The sequence below is a fragment of the Arachis stenosperma genome, chromosome 4, assembly GCF_014773155.1.
Source record: "Arachis stenosperma cultivar V10309 chromosome 4, arast.V10309.gnm1.PFL2, whole genome shotgun sequence".
Classification (NCBI taxonomy): Eukaryota; Viridiplantae; Streptophyta; class Magnoliopsida; order Fabales; family Fabaceae; genus Arachis; species Arachis stenosperma.
Genome location: NC_080380.1, coordinates 56946680 through 56962254, shown reverse-complemented (window position 1 = coordinate 56962254; position 15575 = coordinate 56946680). Strand labels below are relative to the sequence as shown.

At 39.6% G+C, this 15575-nt stretch overlaps 1 non-coding gene across 1 annotated transcript; it reads right to left on the bottom strand.

The window, feature by feature from the left end:
- Positions 1-3097: 3097 nt before the first annotated feature.
- On the bottom strand, positions 3098-3205 carry LOC130978594 (small nucleolar RNA R71). The gene has a single exon (XR_009086216.1). It is a non-coding gene; the product is annotated as a small nucleolar RNA R71 (small nucleolar RNA).
- Positions 3206-15575: the final 12370 nt, after the last annotated feature.

The window sequence follows — 15575 nt, the reverse complement described above, 5'->3', positions numbered from 1 at the left end:
CCAAGATATCACTTGTTCTTCAACATGATGATGGTGATGATTGACGCCCATCACCACTCTCACCTATGAACAAGGTGACTGACAACCATTCTTGTTCTACAAGCATTCGAGGCTTAGTGAATATCTCTTGGATTCTTCGGAGTCTTCGTGGTATAGGCAGGACCTGATGGCAGCATTCAAGAGAATCCGGAAGGTCTAACCTTGTCTGTGGTGTTCTGAGTAGGATTCAATGACTGAATGACTGTGACGTGCTTCAAACCCTGAGGGCGGGGGCGTTAGTGATAACGCAAAAGAATCACTGGATTCTATTCCGCGCCTGATTGAGAACCGACAGATGAATTCCGCTATGCCGTGACAGGACATATGCAATCGCTTTCACTGAGAGGATGGGAGGTAGCTGCTGACAACAGTGAGACCCTATACGAGCTTGCCATGGAAAGGAGTAAGAAAGGATTGGATGAAGGCTGTAGGAAAGCAGAGAGACGGAAGGGAAGGCATCTTCATACACTTGTCTGAAGCTCATACACCAATGATATACATAAGTATCACTATCTTTATCTTCTATGTTATTTTCGTTCATCACCATATATATCTGAGTTTGCCTGACTAAGATTTACAAGATGACCATAGCTTGCTTCATTACTAACAATCTCCGTGGGATCGACCCTTACTCACGTAAGGTTTTATTACTTGGACGACCCAGTGCACTTGCTGGTTAGTTGTGCGAAGTTGTGTAATGCCATGGTATTAAGCGCACCAAGTTTTTGGAGCCATTACCAGGGATTATGAGAGTTGTGAAAAAGTATAGTTCACAATTTCGCCGACCAAGTTTTTGGCGCCGTTGCCGGGGATTGTTCATGTTTTGAGCAAGCTTTTGGTAACATCAGAGCCAAGATCCGGCAACAACATCAAATTTTTGGTGTTATTGCCCGGGATTGTTTAGGCTGGACAACTGACGGTTCATCTTGTTGCTTAGATTAGGTATTTTTTTTTCGAAATTCTTGAAGGTGAATTCTAGAGTTTCATGATGATTTGTTGAAATCTGGCTGGCTGAGAAGCCATGTCTAATCTGATTGGACCGAGGTTTCAACTTATCACCACAAGAGCTTGTTGATTTCGTATCAATCTTGCTGTTGGAGCAGTGATTTGCTAAGGCTTGGCTGACCTTGGTCATGTCTAGTGTTTTGGACCGAAGCTTTCTTTGAAAGCTTGGCTGGCTGTGAAGCCATGTCTAATTCCTGGACCGGAGCCTTAGACTAGCATTGCACTGATTCCTGGAATTCTCATTAAGAATTTTGATACTTTTTTTTCACTTAATTTTCGAAAAATACAAAAAAATTTGCAAAACCATAAAATCCCAAAAATATTTCTTGTTTGAGTCTAGAGTCTCATCTTAAGTTTAGTGTCAAATGCATGTTTTTGTTATATTTTTCGAATCCATGCATATATTTCTTTGTTTTGATCTTTGAATTCTATTGACTTGAAGTATTTTGTGTGTCTCATATGCATTTTCATGTTGTTAGTGTCAGTAGTACACAAACTGCTAAGTTTGGTGTCTTGCATGCATTGTTAATTGATTCCTTTTGCATTTTGATTATCAAAAAATCCAAAAATATTTTTAATTTGTGTCCTTTCAAGTCAATGATACAAAGAATTGAAGATTCAAAACATGCTGCAGAGGAATTATACAGAAAAAGCTGAGCATTCAAAAATGCCCAGTGAAGAAGGCAGACTGGCGTTTAAACGCCAGCCAGGGTACCTGGTTGGGCGTTTAACGCCCAAAAAGGGTGCATTTTGGGCGTTAAACGCCAGAATGTATACCATTCTGGGCGTTTAACGCCAGGATGGTGCTAGGGGGAAGATTTTGTTTTCAAATCAATTTTTTTCAAATTTTTCAAAATCAAATCTTTTTCAAATCAAATCTTTTCAATCAAATGTTTTCAAAATCAATTTCTTTCCTTTTTAAAAGATACTTACTAACAATTAATGATTTGATTGAACATCACAAGATTGTTACCTTTTCTGTTGAGAAAGGTTTGAATGTTTCAAATCATATCTTTTCTTGTTAGGCAAGTCATTCATTTTTAAAATCATATCTTTTCAAATGGTTTTCAAATCATATCTTTTAAAAATGTTTTCAAATCATATCTTCTCAATCACATTTTTTTTTTTAAACTCATAACTTTTCAATTAAATCTTTTTAACCACATCTTTTTCAAAACAGTTTTCAATCAAATCTTTTTAATTTCTAATTTCAAAATCTTTTTCAAAAATCACTTGGTTTCTTTTCCACTTTGATTTTCGAAAATTAATTAATGTTTTTCAAAATAACTTCAAAATTTTTCACTTGATTTTCGAAAATAAACTTCCCTCCTTCCCACATCCTTCTATTTATGGAGTGCCACTCCTTCTCAATGCACAATTCGAACCTTATCTAACTAAAGTTCGAATTTATCTTCTCCTTCTTCTTTCTATTTCTCTTTTCCTCTGACACTTAAAGGAATCTCTATACTGTGACATAGAGGATTCCACATTTTCTTGTTCCCTTCTCTTTCATATGAGCAGGAGCAAGGACAAAGGCATTCTTGTTGAAGCTGATCCTGAACCCGAAAGGACTTTGAAGAGAAAGCTAAGAGAAGCCAAAGCACAACTCTCTTTAGAGGACCTGACCGAATTCTTCAAGGAAGAAAACATGGCAGCAGAAAACAACAACAATGCAAACAATGCAAGGAAGGTGCTGGGTGACTTTACTGCACCTACTCCTGATTTTTATGGGAGAAGCATCTCTATCCCTGCCATTGGAGCAAACAACTTTGAGCTTAAGCCTCAATTAGTTTCTCTAATGCAACAGAATTGCAAGTTCCATGGACTTCCAATGGAAGATCCTCATCAGTTTTTAGCTGAATTCTTGCAAATCTGTGACACAATCAAGACTAATGGGGTTAACCCTGAAGTCTATAGACTGATGCTATTCCCTTTTGCTGTAAGAGACAGAGCTAGAATATGGTTGGACTCTCAACCTAAAGAAAGCCTGGACTCATGGGAAAAGCTAGTCAATGCCTTCTTGGCAAAATTCTTTCCACCACAAAGATGGAGTAAGCTTAGAGTGGAAGTCCAAACCTTTAGACAAAAGGATGGAGAATCCCTCTATGAAGCTTGGGAAAGATACAAACAATTAATCAGAAAATGTCCTTCTGACATGCTTTCTGAATGGAGCATCATAGGTATTTTCTATGATGGTCTCTCTGAACTATCTAAGATGTCCTTGGATAGCTCTGCAGGAGGATCTCTTCATCTGAAGAAGACGCCTACTGAAGCTCAAGAACTGATTGAAATGGTTGCAAATAACCAATTCATGTACACTTCTGAAAGAAATCCTGTGAACAATGGGACTAGTCAGAAGAAAGGAGTTCTTGAGATTGACACTCTGAATGCCATACTGGCTCAGAATAAGATATTGACTCAACAAGTCAATTTGATTTCTCAAAGTCTGTCTGGAATGCAAAATGCACCAAACAGTACTAAGGATGCTTCATCTAAGGAAGAAGCTTATGATCCTGAGAACCCTTCCATGGAAGAGGTGAATTACCTAGGAGAACCCTATGGAAACACCTATAATTCTTCATGGAGAAATCACCCAAATCTCTCATGGAAGAATCAAGAGAGACCTCAACAAGGTTTCAATAACAATAATGGTGGAAGAAACAGGTTTAGCAATGGCAAGCCTTTTCCATCATCTTCTCAGCAACAGACAGAGAGTTCTAAGCAGAATACTTCTGACTTAGCAACAATGGTCTCTGATCTAATAAAGACCACTCAAAGTTTCATGAATGAAACAAGGTCCTCCATCAGAAATTTGGAAGGACAAGTGGGTCAGCTGAGCAAGAAAGTTACTGAACTCCCTCCTAGCACTCTCCCAAGTAATACAGAAGAAAATCCAAAAGGAGAGTGCAAAGCCATAGACATGGCCGAATTCTGGGAGGAAGGAGAGGCAGTGAACGCCACTGAGGAAGACCTCAATGGGCGTGCACTGGCCTCCAGTGAGTTCCCCAATGAGGAACCATGGGAATCTGAGGCTCAAAACGAGACCATAGAGATTCCATTGGACTTACTTCTGCCATTCATGAGCTCTGATGAGTATTCTTCCTCTGAAGAGGATGAGTATGTTACTGAAGAGCAAGTTGCTAAATACCTTGGAGCAATCATGAAACTAAATGACAAGTTATTTGGAAATGAGACTTGGGAGGATGAACCTCCCTTGCTCACCAAAGAACTGGATGACTTGTCTAGGCAGAAACTACCTCAAAAGAGGCAGGATCCTGGGAAGTTTTCTATACCTTGTACCATAGGCACCATGACCTTCAAGAAGGCCTTGTGTGACTTAGGGTCAAGTGTAAACCTCATGCCCCTCTCTGTAATGGAGAAATTAGGGATCCTTGAGGTGCAAGCTGCAAGAATCTCATTAGAGATGGCAGACAATTCAAGAAAACAAGCTCATGGACTCATAGAGAATGTTTTGGTGAAGATTGAAGACCATTACATTCCTACTGATTTCATAGTCCTAGAGACTGGGAAGTGCATGGATGAATCCATCATCCTTGGCAGACCATTCCTAGCCACAGCAAAGGCTGTGATTGATGTTGATAGAGGAGAGTTGATCATTCAAGTGAATGAAGAATCCATGGTGTTTAAGGCCCAAGGATATCCCTCTATCATCATGGAGAGGAAGCATGAAGAGCTTCTCTCAAAACAGAGCCAAACAGAGCCCCCACAGTCAAACTCTAAGTTTGGTGTTGGGAGGCCACAACCAAACTCTAAGTTTGGTGTTGAAACCCCACATTCAAACTCTAAGTTTGGTGTTGGGAGGTTTCAACACGGTTCTGAGTGTTTCTGAGGCTCCATGGGAGTCCTCTGTCAAGCTAATGACACTAAAGAAGCGCTTGTTGGGAGGCAACCCAATGTTTTATAATTAATTATTTTCTTTTGTTATTTTATCTTTTTTTTGTAGGTTGATGATCATAAGAAGTCACAAAAACAATGAAAAAAGCAAAAACAAAATGAAAAACAGGAAGAAAAACAGCACACCCTGGAGGAAGATGCTGCTGGCGTTCAAACGCCAGTCAGCCTAGCAGTTGGGCGTTTAACGCCCAGTCTGGCACCTTTCTGGGCGTTTAACGCCAGAAAAGGGCACCAGACTGGCGTTAAACGCCAGAAAAGAGCACCAGACTGGCGTTAAACGCCAGTAAAGGGCAACAACCTGGCGTTAAACGCCAGGAATGGGCACCAGCCCGGCGTTTAACGCCAGAAATGGCTCAAAACGTGATTTTGAGCAACTTTTGGTGCAGGGATGACTTTTCCTTGACACTACAGGATCTGTGGACCCCACAGGACCCTACCATCACTCTCTCTCTTCTTCCCCCATTCACCAATCACCTCAACACCTCTTCCCCAAAAACCCCTCACCTATCAAATCCCATCTTTCTCTTCACCACTCACATCCATCCTTCATAAAACCCCACCAACCTCACCCTTCAAATTCAAACCACTTTCCCTCCCAAACCCACCCTCAAATGGCCGAACCTTTACCCCCCTCTCTCCTATAAATACCCTTCTTCAACCCTTCATTTTCACACAACCTAAAGACCACTTCTTCCCCCTTTGGCCGAACACACTACCCTCCCCCTCTTCCTCATTTCTTCTTCTTCTACTCCGTTCTTTCTTCTTTTGCTCGAGGACGAGCAAACATTTTAAGTTTGGTGTGGTAAAAGCGTTGCTTTTTCGTTTTTCCATAACCATTATGGCACCAAAGGCCGGAGAAACCTCTAAAAAGAGGAAAGGGAAAGCAAAAGCTTCCACCTCCGAGTCATGGGAGATGGATAGATTCCTCTCAAAGGTGCATCAAGACCACTTCTATGAAGTTGTGGCCTTGAAGAAGGTGATCCCCGAAGTCCCCTTTTTACTCAAAAGGGTGAATATCCGGAGATCCGCCATGAGATCCAAAGAAGAGGTTGGGAAGTTCTCACCAACCCCATTCAACAAGTTGGAATCTTGATGGTTCAAGAGTTCTATGCCAATGCATGGATCACAAAGAACCATGACCAAAGTGTGAACCCGAATCCAAAGAATTATCTTACTATGGTTCGGGGGAAATACTTGGATTTTAGTCCGGAGAGTGTGAGGGTGGCGTTCAACTTGCCTATGATGCAAGGAGATGAGCATCCTTTCACTAGAAGGGTCAACTTTGATCAAAGGTTGGACCAAGTCCTCACAGTCATATGTGAAGAGGGCGCACAATGGAAGCAAGATTCAAGAGGAAAGCCGGTCCAATTGAGAAGGCATGACCTCAAACCCGTGGCTAGAGGATGGTTAGAGTTCATACAACGCTCAATCATTCCCACTAGCAACCGGTCCGAAGTTACCATAGACCGGGCCATCATGATCCATAGCATCATGATTGGAGAAGAAATAGAAGTTCATGAGGTTATAGCCCAAGAACTCTATAAGGTGTCGGACAAGACCTCCACTTTGGCAAGATTAGCCTTTCCTCACCTCATTTGTCACCTCTGTTATTCAGTTGGAGTTGACATAGAAGGAGATATCCCCATTGATGAGGACAAGCCCATCACCAAGAAAAGGATGGAATACACAAGAGACCCCTCTCATCAAGAAATCCCTGAGATTCCTCAAGGGATGAACTTTCCTCCACAAAACTATTGGGAGCAACTAAACACCTCCCTAGGAGAATTAAGTTCCAACATGGGACAACTAAGGGTGGAGCATCAAGAACACTCCATTCTCCTCCATGAAATTAGAGAAGATCAAAGAATCATGAGGGAGGAGCAACAAAGACAAGGAAGAGACATTGAGGAGCTCAAGCACTCCATAGGACCTTCAAAAGCAAGGAAGAGCCGCCATCACTAAGGTGGACCCATTCCTTGATTTCCTTGTTCTTTATTCCCTTGTTTTTCGAAATTTTTAGTGCTTTATGTTATCCATGCTTGTGTCTTATGATCATTAGTGTCTTAGTGTCTATGCCTTAAAGTTATGAATGTCCTATGAATCCATCCCCTTTCTTGAATAAAAATGTGCTTAATTGAAAAAGGAAGAATTGCATGAATTTTGAATTTTATAATAGTTTAATTATTTTGATGTGGTGGCAATATTTTTGTTCTCTGAATGTATGTGTAAACAGTGCATATGTATCTTGAATTTGTGGTTCATGAATGTTGGCTCTTGAAAGAATGATGAAAAAGGAGACATGTTACTGAGGATCTGAAAAATCAATAAAATGATTCTTGAAGCAAGAAAAAGCTATTCAAAAAAAAAAAAAAAAAAAAAAAAAAAGAAAAAAAACCGAAAAAAAAAAAAAAAAATCGAAAAAAAAAAAAAAAAAGAAAGAAAAAGAAAGAAATAAAGTTGTGATCCAAGGCAAATAAGAGTGTGCTTAAGAACCCTGGACACCTCTAATTGGGGACTTTAGCAAAGCTGAGTCACAATCTGAAAAGGTTCACCCAATTATGTGTCTGTGGCATGTATGTATCCGGTGGTAATACTGGAAGACAGAGTGCTTTGGGCCACAGCCAAGACTCAATAAATAGCTATGTTCAAGAATCATCATACTTTACTAGGAGAATCATTAACACTATCTGGACTCTGAGTTCCTAAAGAAGCCAACCATTCTGAATTTCAAGGGATAGATTGAGATGCCAAAACTGTTCAGAGACAGAAGGTTAAAAGCCCCGCTCATCTAATTAATACTGATCTTCACAGATGTTTTTGGAATTCATTGCATATTCTCTTCTTTTGATCTTATTTGATTTTCAGTTGCTTGAGGACAAGCAACAGTTTAAGTTTGGTGTTGTGATGAGCGGATAATTTGTATACTTTTTGGCATTGTTTTTAGTATGTTTTTGATATCTTTTAGTTAGATTTTAGTACATTTTTATTAGTTTTTATTTAAAATTCACTTTTCTGGACTTTACTATGAGTTTGTGTGTTTTTCTGTGATTTCAGGTATTTTCTGGCTGAAATTGAGGGACCTGAGCAAAAATCTGATTCAGAGACCAAAAAGGACTGCAGATGCTGTTGGATTCTGACCTCCCTGCACTCGAAGTGGATTTTCTGGAGCTACAGAAGCCCAATTGGCGCGCTCTCAACGGCGTTGGAAAGTAGACATCCAGGGCTTTCCAGCAATATATAATAGTCCATACTTTGTCCAAGATTTGATGGCCCAAACCCGCAAAGCAATCCGGCCTCAGGAATTCCAGCGTTAAACGCCGGAACAGGAATAAAAGTTGGAGTTAAACGCCCAAACTGGCATGGGAGCTGGCGTTTAACTCCAGAAAAGTTCTCTACACGAATTTCCTTGATTGCTCAGCCCAAGCACACACCAAGTGGGCCCGGAAGTGGATTTTTATGTCATTTACTCATCTTTGTACACCTAGGCTACTATTTATCTATAAGTAGGACCTTTTACTATTGTATTTGTATCGAGACTTTGGTAGCTATCTTTGTTTTATGCTATCTTAGACCTCTGGGAGGCTGGCCATTCGGCCATGCCTAGACCCTGTTCTTATGTATTTTCAACGGTGGAGTTTCTACACACCATAGATTAAGGGTGTGGAGCTCTGCTGTACCTCGAGTATTAATGCAATTACTATTGTTCTTCCATTCAATTCCGCTTGTTCTTTTACCAAGATATCACTTGTTCTTCAACATGATGATGGTGATGATTGACGCCCATCACCACTCTCACCTATGAACAAGGTGACTGACAACCATTCTTGTTCTACAAGCATTCGAGGCTTAGTGAATATCTCTTGGATTCTTCGGAGTCTTCGTGGTATAGGCAGGACCTGATGGCAGCATTCAAGAGAATCCGGAAGGTCTAACCTTGTCTGTGGTGTTCTGAGTAGGATTCAATGACTGAATGACTGTGACGTGCTTCAAACCCTGAGGGCGGGGGCGTTAGTGATAACGCAAAAGAATCACTGGATTCTATTCCGCGCCTGATTGAGAACCGACAGATGAATTCCGCTATGCCGTGACAGGACATATGCAATCGCTTTCACTGAGAGGATGGGAGGTAGCTGCTGACAACAGTGAGACCCTATACGAGCTTGCCATGGAAAGGAGTAAGAAAGGATTGGATGAAGGCTGTAGGAAAGCAGAGAGACGGAAGGGAAGGCATCTTCATACACTTGTCTGAAGCTCATACACCAATGATATACATAAGTATCACTATCTTTATCTTCTATGTTATTTTCGTTCATCACCATATATATCTGAGTTTGCCTGACTAAGATTTACAAGATGACCATAGCTTGCTTCATTACTAACAATCTCCGTGGGATCGACCCTTACTCACGTAAGGTTTTATTACTTGGACGACCCAGTGCACTTGCTGGTTAGTTGTGCGAAGTTGTGTAATGCCATGGTATTAAGCGCACCAAGTTTTTGGAGCCATTACCAGGGATTATGAGAGTTGTGAAAAAGTATAGTTCACAATTTCGCCGACCAGCAACTATGGCAAATCTTATATCGTTTCGAAGCAAAGGATGTTAGCTTTCCAACGCAACTGAAACCGCATCATTTGGACCTCTGTAGCTCAAGTTATGGTCGTTTAAGTGTGAAGAGGTCAGCTTGAGAGCTTTCCGGTTCTGTCATTTCTTCATGAGTTCTCCAACTTTTCATGATTTCTTTCTTCATTCCCTTGATCCAATCTTTGCCTCCTAAACCTTAAATCACTTAACAAACACATCAAGGCATCTAATGGAGTCAAGGTGAATTAAATTTATTTATTTTAAGACCTAAAAAGCATGTTTTCACTCTTAAGCACAATTAAAGGAGAATATACAAAACCATGCTAATTCATTGGGTAAATGTGGGTAAAAGGTGATAAAATCCCCAAAAATCAATACAAGATAAACCCTACAAATGGGGTTTATCAACCTCCCCACACTTAAACTAAGCATGTCCTCATGCTTAAGGCAAGAGAGAAACAAAGGGTATCAACATTTATTCAATGTAAATAAACTATATGCAACCTAAACTATATGCAACTAAATGCAAAATGGTTTTACTTACTTGGTTAAAAATAAATCAATCCTCCAAGTGCATGTATAAACAGGTAGGGCTAAGGTGATATGACGATTCATGAATCCTACCAATTCAAGTATGGAAATGAAGTTCAAATAGACTATACTTGAATCCCCGGCAACGGCGCTATTTTGATGATTGGATTTTTGGCGGTTTATAATTTCACAAATGAAATCTCGTTGAAGTATAGTCTCTAAACCAACAATAATCCTTTCATGCAAAAATTTGTTTGTCACAAGTACAAACCCCTAAAATCTATAAACCGAAGTATTTAAACCTCGGGTCGTTCTCCCTTGGATTTACAATAAAGTGTCTTGTTATTGGTTAGAAATGTGTTTTGGGGTTTTGGATAAGAAGCATGAAAAGTAAATGGCAATGAAAATAAACTAACAACTATAAAAGGCTCTTGGCAAGGTATGAAAATTAGAAGTCCTATCCTAGTTATCCTTCTCAATTGTGATGAGAATTGTTCATTGCTACCACTTAGTTCACCCTTACTAAATAAAGAAAAGTCAAGTGGATGAATTGACTTGAGCCACAAGTCCTAGCCAACTCCCAATGAAAGACGAGCTTTAGTGCACTCCAAACCAATTAGCAATCTCTCCAATTACCAATCAACAAAGGAATTAGATAACTCACGTGTCACTAATTACTCTACCTAGGTCAAGAGGAACAAAATCTATACTATATCTAGAAGAGGCATTTCAACAAACACATAAAAGGCAATAAAAGTAAACAACATAAATTGCAAGAATTAAAGAGAGATCTAACTACAAAGGCAAGAGATCAACAATAGAAAAGCAAAGAAGAACAGTTATTATGAATTACCTCTTATTGAATTGAAAGAAAATGGAAGGAACAATAGTAGATCTACAACAAAGCATAAGAACAACATAAAAGAAATTACAACAAAGGAATGGAAAAAGAATGAATGTAACTACAAGGAATTGAGAAGATAGAAGTAAAAGAAGATGAATTAAAATCTAGATCTAAGAACTAAACCTAATCCTAATCCTAGTCCTAGAGAAAAGTGAGAGCTTCTCTCTCTAGAAACTAACTCTAACTACTAAACTATGACTAATGATTAAAAGTATGAAAAGTATGTTCATTCCCCCTTCAATCCTTGGCTTAAATAGCATCAGAAATGAGTTGGATTGGGCCCACAAGGCTTCTAAAATCGCTGGCCACGTGTTGCATTAAGTGGGTTATGTGCCACCATCGGCGCGTCCGCGTACCGTGCGCGTGCGCGCCTTTATGCGCGATGCAACTATGGCAAATCTTATATCGTTTCGAAGCCCCGGATGTTAGCTTTTCAACCCAACTGGAACCGCATCATTTGGACCTCTGTAGCTCAAGTTATGGTCGTTTAAGTGCGAAGAGGTCGGCTTGAAAGCTTTCCGGTTCTGTCATTTCTTCATGAGTTCTCCAACTTTTCATGCTTTCTTTCTTCATTCCCTTGATCCAATCTTTGCCTCCTAAACCTTAAATCACTTAACAAACATATCAAGGCATCTAATGGAGTCAAGGTGAATTAAATTTATTTATTTTAAGACCTAAAAAGCATGTTTTCACTCTTAAGCACAATTAAAGGAGAATATACAAAACCATGCTAATTCATTGGGTAAATGTGGGTAAAAGGTGATAAAATCCCCAAAAATCAATACAAGATAAACCCTACAAATGGGGTTTATCAACCTCCCCACACTTAAACCAAGCATGTCCTCATGCTTAAGCCAAGAGAGAAACAAAGGGTATCAACATTTATTCAATGTAAATAAACTATATGCAACCTAAACTATATGCAACTAAATGCAAAATGGTTTTACCTACTTGGTTAAAAATAAATCAATCCTCCAAGTGCATGTATAAATAGGTAGGGCTAAGGTCATATGACGATTCATGAATCCTACCAATTAAAGTATGGAAATGAAGTTCAAATAGACTTGCAAAAAGAACGCTCATGAAAGCCGGGAATCAAGGAGTTGAGCATCGAACCCTCACCGGAAGTGTTTGCACTCTAGTCGCTCGGTGTTTGGGGTTGATTCTCTCAATTCTCCCCTAATCATGCTTTCCAAGACTTGTTTTTCATCTAACAATCAACAATTATTTCATGCATGCATACAATTATCATGAGGTCTTTTCTTTAGGTCGTAATGGGGCTAGGGTCAAGGTAGGATCATATATGGCTAGTGGACTAGGATTTGAATCTTTAATTAGCATAGACTTTCCCACCTAGCCTATATAATAACCTATACAATTAAGTACTAATCTAACTCCCCATTCCTCACTTTTTCACATACTCATGCATTTTCTTTTCATTTCACAACACTTATGCATTGACCCTTATTGAGCTTCACTTTGGGGCATTTTGCCCCCTTTTTTTATTTCTTTCTTTTTTCTTCTTTTTCTTTCTTTTTTTCCTATATTTTTTTTCATATTGTTTTTTATTCTTTTTCTTTTCTTTTTCTCATTTTTTTTATATATAAGAGCATCAATGCATAAGGTTTTACATTTGATCAATATATGAGTATGTACCAATTCCCAATATTTACACTAATAATACAAAACTACCCTTTTATTCACCCAATGTCCCAAGGTTCCCACACTTGAATGATACTCACACACACTAGCCTAAGCCAATCAAAGATCCAAATTAAGGACATTTATTATTTTTCGCTTTAAGGCTTGTAATGTGCTAAATTAAGAAAAAAGTGGGTTAATCATAGGCTCAAATTTGGCTAACAAAGGAAGATAGAAGGTAAGGTCATTTGGGTAAGTGAGCTAATGAAGTGATGGCCTCAATCATATAAATGCATGTATACATGGAACAATGGACATAAAGAATCAAACAAATCAAAGATTACAATCATAGGAAGAGAATAATGTACACAAGAAGGAAGAATAAGTGGTTATAAGATGTAACCACGCAATTAGGCTTGAATCTCGCAAGCTTGTGTTCTTAGCTCAAAAAACCATGTTCCAAAATAAATTCTTTCAAGCAAGTTCCATAAATTTTCTTTTTCAAATTGGTAGGGTGCCCTAAAACAGTTTCTTGGAAAGGAAATCATCACCCTAACCAAGTAGTCCTAATAAGAAAGAAGTGGTAAAAATATGTACAAATTCTAACTAACATGTAACCTATCATGCAATGCAATAGCTAATCTAACAAAGAAAATAAAAAATTTGGTGTTGAAAAGGAAATTTTTACCCATGGAGATCGGTCGAACGACCTCCCCACACTTGAAGATTGCACCGTCCTCGGTGCGTGCAAAGAAGAGCAAGGTGGACGGGTTGCTACGATTGATGAGCTTCTTCACAAGGTTGCGCGGAGGACTTGTTTGTTGCCCCATTTAAAAGCTTTTCCTTTCTCCCTCCTTGGTGGCCAACCTAAAAGGATAGAAAAGAAGAACGACAATTAGGCCTACAACAAAGATATCAAAACAAGTAGAACGTAGGCCGGGGCTAATGCCAAATAAGAGTAAGGTTCCCACTACATGTTAGCTACGCATGTAAGGGAAAAAACAATATAAGCTAATGGCATATCAATGATACTTGATGCAAGAGTAATGTTAAAGCATGAAAAACATATGGCACATCAAGTTCAAATAAGAAGAAGTGGGTCATGAAACACAATATGAGGTCATATCAATGCACAAAGACATAAGAGTCATACAAGATGAAGCATTGATTTAAAAGTTTTCATCACCCAACAATATCAAACAAGTCAAGAGGCACCAAAGTAATGCAGGGAATCCTCAACAATTGAGTAGGAAGATGCAACACCATTATTAAAATGACTTAAAAAAAACGAAAACATGGTACAAAAACTAAATAAAAATGGGAAGAGTAGAAGTATGCGAATGTGATAAGCATAAGAAAATGGAAGGAGAGAAAAAAAAACTCTTTTTTTTTTTTACCGACGCGTACGCGTCATGCCTGCTTACGCGTCAATGGGCATATTGGTTGAAGGACGCGTACGCGCCAGGTGCGCGCACGCGTGCGTCGAGTTGGGCCGGAGGCATAATGTCGGCCCAAGTCTGGCACAACTCTCGGGTAAAAGTACCAGGAGTGTAGATCGTGCAATCGACGCGCACGCGCACAGCGTGTATGCGCGTGCATTGCGAATTTAAGATCATGTGCGTGTACGCGCCAGGTGCGCGCACACGTGCATAGACTTGTGCCTCGGCCCAATGTTCGCACAGTGCAGGCCTAACTCTTTGGTTTTTTGGCTGGAGGTGAAATTTTGCATCCACGCGTACGCATACAGTGCGCGTCCACGTGAATGGTCCAAAATGCTAGATGCACGCGTACGCGCGCGTGGATGGTGCTCTGTTTTTCAAAATTTTTCTATGTTTTTGCACCAATCCAAGCATTCCAAACCTCCAAACAGCTTCCATAACACCCTAATACTTATTTACCATACTAAACTACCAAATATACTCAACTAACTAAACAAAATATGAAATCAACTAAGTTCTACACTATTTACAAATGAGAAAATGAAAAGATGTTACCATGGTGGGGTGTCTCCCACCTAGCACTTTTATTTATTGTCCTTAAGTTGGACTTATGGGGAGCTCCTCATCAAGGTGGCTTGTGCTTGGAACTCCCACCAATGCTTGGTTCTCCATGATGCCCCAAGACTTCTTATTTGTTGCACCAAGTGTTGATGGAATTCTTCACAAGCTTGGGGCTCCCAAAGTTGATCCTCATGTATACCGGGATCCCATATCTTATTTCTACACCCATCTTTATGTTGATCATTATTAGTCCATGTGGGTGGCATGACCTTAGAATTCTCAAAGAAGCTTCCAAACAACTTCCTAGACCCATTTAATTTGGTTCTACACCAACCGTTGCTCTTGAATTTTGAGCTTACAACCGTCATGAGCTTAGAATGATGTTTCCAACCACTACACAACTCTCTTATACTTTTAACTCCAGTTGACCATCATTTTCAATTAAACCATATTCATGTGAGAAAGTAAAGCTTAGGGATAAGAGTTTTACCCACTTGAATGTTGTGTTGGATGGTGACTTGGGAAGGGAGACCTCCCCACACTTAGACAATGCAAGGTCTACTTCTTTAGGCTCTTCTTTAGTTGTTTCCACCTCTTCACAGGCTTCTTCAATTTCAACCTTTTCCCCTTTTTCACTTGGCTTGGTGTTGTCTTCAAGAACTTCATCTTGCCCAATGGGAGGTGATTCAATTTTGGATAGGAATTCATTGATGAATGAATCCATCTCTTGATCAACCTCTTCATATTCTTTAATTTCGATATACACTATGCCAACTTTTCCCTCTTGGTAGCTCTCCTTCTCATTGCTCACCAAGGGTATGGGAGGTTGTGCACACTCTTCTATAATTTCAACTCCATGTTCAATGGGAGAGGATTCCGTTGTAGAGAGAAATTCATCCATGATTGAATCCATCTCTTGATAAACCTCTTCCAAGTCTTCAACTATGACATGCCTTG